The 12157-nt window shown below is 31.7% G+C and overlaps 1 pseudogene; it reads left to right on the top strand.

The window, feature by feature from the left end:
• The first annotated feature begins 7869 nt into the window (after window positions 1-7869).
• LOC125576635 lies at window positions 7870-11543 on the top strand (annotated as a pseudogene).
• The last annotated feature ends 614 nt before the right edge of the window (window positions 11544-12157 follow it).

The following is a 12157-nucleotide window of genomic DNA, read 5'->3' as shown; positions in this document are numbered from 1 at the left end:
TAATTTTCTCTATTATTCGATCATAGGTCTAGAAATGCTTTGTTTGGTTTATGAAACAACGAGCTATAGTCCTGGGTGTTCGCGTCTTCGGGTTGGGTTAGGACCGGTTCTTCTTGGGTTCGGGTCCTTCCAGTCATAGACATTTAGACCAAATAGGTATTTGTAAATTTTTGATTCGGGTTCAGGTCGGTGCTTCTCAGATCTGGGTCGGTTCAGATCTATAATTAAAATACTTGTAAAATACACGTAATTTTTGGATCCTTATCAGTCCGGGTCGGGTAGGATCTGAAAAAACACACAAAATACTCAAATTCTATTAAATTTAGTCGAAATCTATTATATATATCTATTATATATATATCTATAATATATATATATCTAAAATTTTACAAAATCCTACTATATAAAAGAAGCTAATTTAAAGGCTAAAGAGAGATGCCACATGTGCAAAATAATCTCAACCTATCATATTGCCATGTCACTGGGATTGGGCTTCCAATTGAAATTGCAATAAAACGTTCGGGCTTCGTTTGCAATAAAACGTTTGGGCTTTGTACACAGCGGCTTATGTGGGGCCCAGAAGCATACGATTGAAGCAATATAGCATGGTTAGATTCAAGGTCTTGGATTACACGCCTGTGTTCTGTAGTGAAGAATTTAATTACTAAATATTTATTCGATTTGTAGCTAAACAACGACAACAGTAAAACAGTACAGAATAATTAGATAAATGTTTAATTAAATAAATTAGATGTTTTGTCCGCGACGCGGACTTAAATATTTTTATAAATTTTTGAAAAGTTCTTTGTACACTATATTCATTACTAAAATAAATTTTAAAATAACTCAATATTATATTTTTAATTATATAATTAAAAATTTTTATTTAATTAATATTTAGTTGTATAATTTATGTTTTTAACTTCTTACTAAAAGACTTTTTCAGATAACAATACAATATATACATAATTTATCTCCCTTTTAAATTATATTTTCAGATTTTGGATAATTCTTACTATTATTAATATTAATCAATTATCTAATCAAATCAATTAAAATTTTGTTTTTATTATTTTTAATTTATTTATATATTTTATTCATTAAAGGTATAAACAATATTAACCACTCTAACTTTGAACGTGAGAGCTCGATTCAAAAAATTTACTTTATTTGATTAATATTTAATTATATAATTTATGTTTTTAACGTTTTACTAAAATACTTTTTCAGATAACAATACAATATATATATTTATAGAAATTATCTTTTTTTAATTATATTTTTAGATTTTGGATAATTCAATATTCTATTATTAATTATATAATTAATAATTTTATTTGATTAATATTTAGTTATATAATTTATGTTTTTACTTTTTTACTAAAAGATTTTTTCAGATAACAATATAATATATACAGAAATTATCACTTTCTTAAATTATATTTTCAGATTTTGGATAATTCTTACTAATATTATTATTAATCAATAATCTTTTTTTTTGTCAACTTATTAATCAATAATCTAATCAAATCAATTAAAATTTCGTTTTTATTTTTTAATTTATTTATTCATTTTATTCATTAAGGGTATAAATGATATTAACCACTCTAACTTTTAACGTGAGACCTCGATTCCAAAAATTTACTTCGCAAATAATAGTATAGATGTGCACAACACTTGCCGGTGGGCCAGGTAAATAACTTTCTCGCAGCCCATCCCATTAATCCTAATCGCCGTTTTGGTAAAACTAAAGCTAAGGCTTTCTCATCCTCTCAGTAACCCTAATTGCCGTCTCTCCCATTTCTTTTTTCGCATGGCGATTTTCTTTGTCTCCCCCAAAACTTCCCGCAAAACGCCTCCGATGAAAGGGCTGGAACTTTAATGTTCTCCCTTAAAGCCTCCATTCAAGATCCTTACCGACCTTCTACATCTCCCCTCCGCCTTATATCTAGATCCATATTTATACACTTATCTCTCTTACCTCAGATCATATTCTTATCTCTCTTACCTCAGATCGTTAGCTCTATACCCTAATCATGGCGAAAGAAAGTGGCCGCTCTACAAGACTATTCACAATATACCTCACAGACGTTTATGTCTGATCTTATTTTAATTCTTTTTCGTTATCTACCAGATTCTATTCCCTTTGGACAATTATTTATTTCTACTGTCAAACTATTTTGTTCCTACGTCTTCACATCCAAAAAAAAACAAAACTTAACTCACACTTTCAGAAACTTTAACTCCAAATTTAAATAAAACATTACATTAATTATACATGGAATCCGCGCGAAGCGCGGACACCGGCTCTAGTAACTTTAATAAACTAAGAATAATTAAAATAAAACATTTTTAACGTGCAAAATTTACATTTAAGGAGACGAAAAAGTGCGACAAAAAAAGCGATTGGAACCCTAGCGCTTCAATGGTTAATTTTCCGTCTAACCGGCGGGCTTTGGTTCCTGATTTCCATTCTTCTCGGTGATGGTAAGATATGGATTCCCCCACTACGTCATCTCCTAGTAGTTATCTCCACAACCGCTACCTACAATTGTAATGGAGGATTAAATTCAGAATAAGGAAGAATAGTGAGATGTTGTTAAGAAAAAAGAAAAATGGCGAGATTACTTTTTATGTAACAAGAGTACACTAGATTATTTTCATATCGAATATGCAATTAATGTTTTTCGAGAAAACAACTATTTAAACCCTTAACTTTCAAATTAAAGCCAAAAATTTTCGTTTAACTGCAGTTAATCCATCGAAGATGACAGAAGGAGAGAGAGACGCAGCGAGAAATGCCACCTCGTCGAACCCACACCACCTCCGAAGAGAAGTCAAGCACTCCACACGCCATTAGATAGATTGAAGCGATTGGAGGAGACATCACCACCACATGTCACCACCGGAGAGAAACCCTAAGGCGAGACAACGATCCACCCGAGCAATCACTTCAGGTGCTACTTCCAAAGACCACTGAAACCCCGAAAGAGGAGCAGAGAAGAAAGAGATCCAAAAACCCACAAGCTCCAATCCCTCCCCTAGAAGCGCTATCACATAGACACTTGTCACACTGCACCGATGAACCAAGGGGGATTATTCAATGACTCACACACCACCAAAACTCTAAGAGACACAGCCAGAGACATGGAAAAATCCCCGGATAGAGATCCCTCAGCAAACCGGAAAAAGACACGGAGGAGGCAGAGTCTGTTCTCAAGCCCTAGCTGGACCGCCGTGCATGCAGGGGCGAAACTAGCTTAAGGAGCATGTGTGCACGTGCACATCCATGCTTATTTACGTATTTAACGTTTTACATTGTACATAGTTGAGAAAGTGGCATATTTGGTTATGTTGCACCCTAGTAATTCATGTTCTGAGTTCGAGTTCCCTTCAGAGTCGTACGAGCCTTTATAATTGCCCGAAGCGAATACAAAAATAAAATCATTTAATAGAAATGCATCTAAACTAATAAATAGTATCTTTATTGACAAAAAGACAGAATCACTATAACATTTTTATATTCGTCCTAGAAAAACATAACCACATTTTGTAAAAAGAAATATTCTTAAATAGTTTTCATAATTATTTTGTATAGATAAAATAATCAAGTGTCTTAATTGATATATTCAAACGATGATACAAACTTGAATCTTATTATATAAAACTTGATTCTTCAAAGTTGTTAATTAACATGATCGCGACATGTGTCAATAAACCTTTTAAGATTGTGATAAGTGTCAAAAATATAATATTTTTTTTCTTTATGATTTAAAAATATGATATATTATTACAAAATTAGTTGTTACAGTTCTTTTTAAGATTTTGGAAAATAAAAATTAATATTACATAGTCTTTTACAATTATATATTGTTAAAATTATGGGATAGTAATTTTTATTTTTTTTTAATCCTAAAAAAGTAAATAATTGTAATAGATTATTTGAAATTAAATTTATTTTTTTGTTTGAAAAATTATAATTTTCGTTTTTAAAGATAACAAAGAAAGAAAATTGTAAAAGAAAAGTATTAACTAAAAAAATCTAAAAAAAGGAATTATCAAGTATGATGTTAAAACTATTTAATTAACAAAAAGGAATTATCAAGTATGATGTTAAAAAAGGAATTATCAAGTATGATGTTAAAAGAATTTGATGACAAGTATGATGTTAAAACTATTTAATTAACAAAAATAAAAAAAATTAGGATGTCGTCATGATTGCTATTTATATATGTTTGGTCATACGAAAATTATACACATGTCTGATATATATTTTCATGTTTGGTCATAAGAAATAGATTATTATCATTTTCACAAAAGTGATTTTTATATGCATTTTGTTAAAAAAATCAAGTTTAATCGCCATCTTATTACATTTTGTTTTTACCATGTAATATTTTTTTACTTCATTTTTAATTAAAATGTTGTTATGGAAATATATCATTAAGAAATAATGAATTAAAAAAATTATTAAGCATCAAATAAGTTTAATAAAATATTAAATTATTAAATAAGAAAGTGTATGATGTTGTCATTGACTTGATTGGGCTTATTTAACTTTCAAATTTTTTTTTTTAATTTTTAATTCAGGTTGGGTTTAAAGTTATAGGTATGAGTGTTTTCTATAGCACTAAGTAGAAAATTGATAAAAAAAAATTCACTTATGCACTATGATTATAAAATACAAACATTAACTAGAATTTATGTGTAAAAACGAGTTCTTAATTATAAAATAACTCTTACACAACATATGCAAAAATAATCGTAAAAGTATAATAAAATGATTTATTTCTTTATTAAATTAAAGCACCCAACAAAACCCGTTGCAACGCACGGGCTCATATCTAGTAATGAAATAAATATTGTATTACTATACAAACTTAAAATATTATAGAATAAATATAACTACAAATTTTAAATATTGAGAAAGAATGTATCATACTTAGAAGTGATAACTACCAAAATACGAGAAGACAATGTTGATAACTTGTAAACTTCTAGTTATTTAAATCCTTATTATTTTAAATTATTTATTATTTGCCTCACTTAAACCAAGTTGATTTAAAACAAAAGTATAATTTAATGGTAAGAGTAATAGCTGCGGCTAATATATAGTGCATGTTAGTTATTTATTAGTTGCCCTACTTTAACTAAATTGATTTAAATAAACAGTGTATAAAAATTAATAATATGAACTAGATTTTGACCCGCGCTTAGAATATGCGAGTTTATTTTTGATTTATCATTAATTAATTTAAGAATTGCCATTATTTTTTGTTTTGCATTTTAACAATTGAGTTTTATTTTATCATTCGTTATTATTTTATCATTCGTTAATATTTTATTTTCAAAGTGTGAGATTTGTTCGAAACGGATTTAAATATGATATTTATGTTTAAATAGATATACAGTATTTAAGAAAATATATTTTCATTATTGAAATGTATTAACGATATGAACTTTTAATTTTTAATTAAAAATGTGTTTCTTTTGACATATACCTGAAAACCAAAATAAATACCTGAAATATATTCAAATACCCGTGAAGCCCGTATTTTTGCCAAAATCTGATCCGAAAAAACAAAAAAAAACCAAAATTTAATGTGAATACCAAAAATATATTCTTAAAATTTTAAAATATTATCCAAAACCTGAAACTGTAACCAAAAACCCAAACCTGAAACTTAAAAGAATATATGTACTACCAAAACTTATACAAATATCCACACATACCTAATATACCAAAACATTCGAGTACTTTGGGTATCTGATCGGTTCTTGGGTATGATCCAGACCAGAATCGAAACATCCATTTCTCCTGGACCGGAACCAAACCTATATTTTCGAGTCGGTTTCGGTTCGTGGTTCTAGATCCACATAAAATGCACAGACCTAAAGAGTTACATAAAAATTTACATACAAAAACTCAAATAAACTAATTTATAAATTATATACTTTAAAAAAAATTATTTGCTTTAGTGTAATAAGATTTCAAGATAACATAATGTACAACAATCTACAAATACTAATTCATATTAAACAGTTCATAGTTTTAAAAAACCGCGCTTCGGACCTATGTTTTCTTATTATTGTTATAGATTTTCATGAGAAACCTACCATATTTTTTCTATAATACATATTAATTCAATATATGTTATAAAGTTTGAAACTGTATCATTTTATTAAGCATTTCCAGTTAATGATAAGGTTTATACAATAATTTTTAATTTTGCCTTTGGTTTACCTTTGTAAGAGTATTTATGGACTTGAAAGAATCTTCAGCAAAAGAATTTAACTGCTTTCATGAATGAATACCAGTTTGAAAGGCTTGATTCATGTCTTTCAAAAATGTCAGAGAATTTTTCAAAAAAAAAAATGTCGGAGACATATTTGGAGCCACTGTAAAGGTGAGACGTTGCTTTTCGTGGCCAATGGACACATTTAATTATAATCATTTTGTCAAATTTTGAATAAATATATCTACAAATATATTTAAACTGAGGAGAATAAACAACTAAGTGTAGTTGGACCGGCAGTGGTTTTGTTTCGTTTGAGCCCAATTCATCTCTTGTCAAAACAGTAGGAGCACGTTTTTTTTGTCCGTTTATTAAATGAATGGCATAATGGTAATTACGTTATCATCTTCCTTGCAACTGTTTTAGGTTTTCTGCAATTTTTTTTCCGCCGTCAATCTTAGATTCGTTGAAATTCATTAATTCTTTGAGTTCTTTTTGTTGTTTTTGCATCAGTTTCGTAGATATATCTTCCAATATGTGATCTATAACATTCAAAACTCTTAAAAATGAACTTTTTGTTGAATCTGATTTGTTGGCCGAAGAGGCTAGAATCTTCACAGTGGATCTCCACTTAGTCGGGCACCACAGCACGGTTTAGAACCTGAACTTATATCAAATGTTTATAAAAAGTGATCCAAGTGGAGATATACCTTATTGGAGATATACCTTATTACGTTTATATCAATCTCTATTTACGTCACGATTTATTGTTACTTGATTGAAAGAAACATGGGTGTATTAAAATGTAAGATAATTTTAATTTTTACTAATATAATAGGTTGACTAAAAATGAAAGGGTCCATCAACCTTGCATAGGTAGATTTTATAAAACTCTTTCTTTTTAAATAGTATAGATATTGACTGTGGCCAATATTGCATTTGCATATTGTGACATAACTAAAGACTTATTTAATGCTTTTTAAGAAAATGATGCCCTAAGCGAAAGTTTCTTTTCTTTCAACTTTCAAGGTAGGCACGGCACTGTGCATGCGCCATATTTGCACTAGGAACCGCCGGATCTGAAACGCCGAGATCTCGGCTGAGCTCAACCCTTCAACTCAAACAGAGAAAGAGATACCACAAAGATAGAAAAGAGAAATGTAGAGAGAAGAAGAGAGCACATGGAGGAGCATCCGGCGACCGCCAGAAAGGATGCAGTGTCACTTGAGCAGAGAGTTTAGTAATGGAGAAAGCTTGAATTTAAAAAGAGGGGAGAGGATTTGTGTTTTAGATAGAGAAAATTTTTAATCATATCAAATGTGCAATGTTCCTTGTAAAAAAAGGAAACATAAGATTTTGTGTAGCGGATAAGCGAGCCAAGAGGCATACTTAGAATTCTTCGTCATCTTCAATGAACCTTAAAGTTTCAGCAAATAGCTAAATTTATAGAATAATTAAATGAACTAAAAATATTAATTAATTCAAATGATAAAAATTGAATAATATTTAAGGATGTTTTTCTATTTAATTTTTTTCAAATTATGAATTTATTATAACAAAATGTTACAAAATATATCAGTATGTAACAGTGACTAATAACAAAATAAATTATGTATAAAAAATAAATTATCATATATTAATAATGTCAAACAAGACACATACATTATTGTTATAGAGTGACATAATATACAGTACCAAAATTTAAAAATCATAAATCTTTTATATATTACAAGAGAAGCATTGTTAAGTTGTAACATTGGGTTCTATGATTATGTGTCACTTCCATATGCCTTTTCAAAAGCCTTTATTTACTAGAGAATTTACAAATCATGTTATTGTATATAATATGATGGACCATTCATTATTCAAATGTTTCACAAATAAATATTCATTGTTCTTTCCTTAAGTAAAAGCTATGAAATTACCCTATATTATTTGAAATAAATATGATAATTAATTATATTGACTTATCAAGATTTGTTACAATTTCTATATATTTGATCATTTTTGTCTAATTTTACGCTATTAAAATTAAAAACAGTCACATCAACCATATAAAAAAATAGATTTTTTTGTATATGCTATATGTTAAATTTTTAAAAACGATTATAAATTACTACACTTTTAAAAATTCCATATTTAAAGTTTTATGAGCAATGGTTTAAAAATATTCAAATGATCATAAAACCATATGAGTAAGAAGTCTATTTAGTGGGTATGCAAACTAAAATCATTTAAATTTAATTATATACCATATGAAATCCATAAATAATTTAATTTCAAAATTTTATAAATATGTGCAATATTTGAACTGATAAAATTTTAATACTTTTATAACTTTAACTTGATCAAATAAAAATATATATTTTACATATTGTTTGTTATTATACAATGTATATTTTTAAAAATATTTTGATTTATCTAATAAATATTTTATAAAATATCTTACGTGGATTATTTACCTTTTTTTTTGTCACAAATGGCTATTCTATCATTCTCAAACAACAAGTGGTTCAGAAATCCAGACCAAAATAGCACAACAAACAAAAACTAAACTCTGATAGATGCGCCTTGTCTTGGCTAAGGTGTCGGCCTTCCTGTTTTGAGCCTTTGGTACGTGGATGATCTTGAGTCGTGGAAACTCTTTTGAAGAGATGCTACCTCTGCTACCATGTTGACGGATTCGTTATCATTGAGATGATATCTTTGCAGTCTATTTCAAAATGCTGGCATGTTATATGTTCAATCATATTCTCCATAGAACAAATTAGTGCTTCAAGTTCTGAATGTAAATGTGTGTTTCTACATGAGATTCTCATGTTCGTTTCCGGCTTCATCCAGCCATACCACACCATATCTACTATAATATGATTTTGAGGTCCATGCTCTATCTACCAAACAAATACTCTGTAAGCCTAAGGCTTGTGTGTTCTGTAGCTGCTGCTGTTGTTGTGAAATTCCTCGGATTTTGAATTAGCAACAAACCAAGTCTGACATTCGCTGTGAGTGTGTTTAATTAGATTCGTGGGATTATTATATATATATAGATATAAAGAACCTTATGCTTATCAAACTCTGACATTATTACATCAAAAGACAAACTCACAACATTATTATATACTCCCAATGCACTTTAGTGACTTTTCCCCTCGTGAATCACGGGGAGATCTGAACTTGTGAATCGTGAGAGAAAGGCAAAAGAATGTGATCTGGCCTTGTTTAGCTTCAAAACTCATTAACAAATAAACATCAGAAAAAGATCGACACAACATAAGAGAAGTGAAGAGGTTAAGGCTATTGGAAATCGAAACATCAAAATGGAAAAACTAGAGGTATCATCAGTTCACAACCATCCGTTGTTACCTTTGACTCGATTCGTTTTCGGTATGTGTAAAGGGTGTGATTTTATGGGTTACATTTACGGAGGATATTGTTGCAATGAGTTGGGTTGTGGTGGTGAAGTGTTTCATAAAGAGTGTGGTGAGGCCTTGCCAGAAATCAACCACTCTTCCCATCCTGGCCATCTCCTCAAGTTGTTCAGCCGTGAAACGTATTCATGTAGTTTATGTGGGGAATCGAGATTCTTATTTGGCTATTCTTGTTCAATCTGCAATTTCAAGTTGGATCTGGACTGTGCAAGGAGAGCAGCCCCACTTCCTATTCTTTCGAAGCCCAGTGTGCATGAGCATCCGCTTGAACTCTGCCCTTCTTCCAAGTTTGTTGGTGACGCGATAGATTGCAAAGTGTGCGGGTATCTAGGTTTTTACTGCACAGTTAAGTATATGTGTGTTCAGTGCAATTTGTTCTTTCATATAGAATGTGTCACATTTTTTCCAGAGGCGTACCACACTTCCCATCCCAAACATTCACTCAAGTACCTTTTGTGTGAAGCAGCAGCACCCAGTTACGCTGACAAGAAATGTATTCTTTGCGGGAATGAATTAGGTAAACCAATTCACCACTGTGATGTTTGCAACTTTAGCATATGCACACGGTGCATGAGAAACCCACCACCACTTGGTGTTGTAAGTCTGACAACCCATGATCATCAGCTTCATCTTGTTCCTAGACACATTGAGTTCACTTGCGATGCTTGTGGTACGACTGGTGAACGAAGCCCTTATTTCTGTCTTCAGTGCAATTTCATGATCCACCGGGAGTGTATTGGTTTACCACGTGTCATCAACATCAACCGCCATAATCACCGCATCTCTTACACCCCTAGCCTTGGACAAGGTAAGTGGAAGTGCGGGGTTTGCCGTAAAGAAGTGAATGGGTTCTATGGAGCGTATACTTGCGCCAAATGTCCTACTTTTGCTGTTCATGCACGATGTGCAACGAGAAACGATGTATGGGACATGGTTGAAAGGGAAGGAACACCCGAAGAAGAGGAAGTTGCACCTTACGAGGTGATTGATGATACGACTATCAAACATTTCAGCCATGATCATAACTTACGAATCAACAAGGATGGTGAGATCCTCCAAGAAAGCATACTTTGTGGAGCTTGCGCGTTCCAGATTTGTTCAGAACCGTTCTACAGTTGTGAGCAGTGCAGTTCAGAACCGTCATGTCTGTGACAACCTTCCTCTTATGCTACAAAAGACAAGCACAGACGACGAAATTTCTTGCTGTCATTTATGTTCTCAGTTGTTCACCGGTTTCATGTACACTAATGGCTTGAAGACCATAGATGTACGGTGCGGTTCATTTTCAGAACCATTTGTGCATGCAAGCCATCCACATCCTCTGTACTACTCTCAAAGGTACTCCGTGAGCTGTAGTGAATGTCGGTGGAATGGAGAATTAACTTGTGATGAGTGTGACTTCAATTTGTGCTTCCACTGCGGTTATTTACCAAAAAAGGTCATGAGACATAGATACGACGATCATCCTCTCTCCTTGTATTGTGGTGAAGAGAGTGTGGATGGTGAATATTGGTGTGAAGCATGTGAAAAAAAACTGAACCCAAAGAAATGGTTCTATACATGCAATGATTGCGGGGTCTTGTTACATATTTCCTGCGTTGTGGGAAGCTTCACATACATGATGCCAGGTCCATGTCTTAAATATGACAAGCATGGAGAAGTTGTATCCAACACCTCTGTTTGTAGAGCAGTTTGCACCAGGTGTAACATAAGATGCATTCTCCCTTCTATTTTTAAGGGTTACAAGGATGGAGTTGTTGAATACTTTTGCTCTGCCAAATGTTTGTTTAGCTAATTATATCATGTATTTTTTTTTTCTTTTCAAATGAATGTGACCAGTGACCACTTATCAATCTTTGTCAAGAGCATTATTTGGATTCGGAAGCTCGTTGTAAACTGAAAGTCCATATCCTCGATTTGTCACAAAGTTTTCTTTATACCGGTTCCACAAACATCAAGCTTAGTTAACTTGATTTCAAGGTCCACCTCAGGTGAATTCGGAGTTGTGTCATCAACCAACACTGAAGAAAAGATTAACCCACCGAAGAGAAAAGAAGGATAACATGAAAACAAATAGATGTACCTGAAATTGATTTTTTTGTTAGTATGAAAGTCTCTCTACCTGTGTTCTCGCTGTATCAGCATCATCTTCTATTATACTAGAAAAGTGTTATTTTAGCATAGACACGTACGAAATACTGCTTTTTCTCTACCTCTACCTGAACCAACCAGCTTGTTTAGAGCCTTCGTTGAACGTAGCATGGAAATATCAAATTACATTTATAGACCGTAGAGAGCTTTCAGACAGAACCTGTGCTTCCTGTAGACGTTTGACCTCTTTCTCCAACTGAAACTCTGCTGCAGCCTTCCCACTCGCCATAGTCTCTAGTTGCGTTTGCTTATAGTACTGCATCATCTTCTTCATTCATATCACATGACATATTCGTATATTTCCCTAGATTAAGGGTTAGGTCTGGCCAAAAAGCAGACGCC

This window comes from Brassica napus, chromosome A7 (genome assembly GCF_020379485.1).
Source record: "Brassica napus cultivar Da-Ae chromosome A7, Da-Ae, whole genome shotgun sequence".
NCBI classification, from domain to species: Eukaryota; Viridiplantae; Streptophyta; class Magnoliopsida; order Brassicales; family Brassicaceae; genus Brassica; species Brassica napus.
The sequence above is the reverse complement of the archived record's forward strand: the minus strand, read 5'-3'. Positions and strand labels throughout refer to the sequence as shown.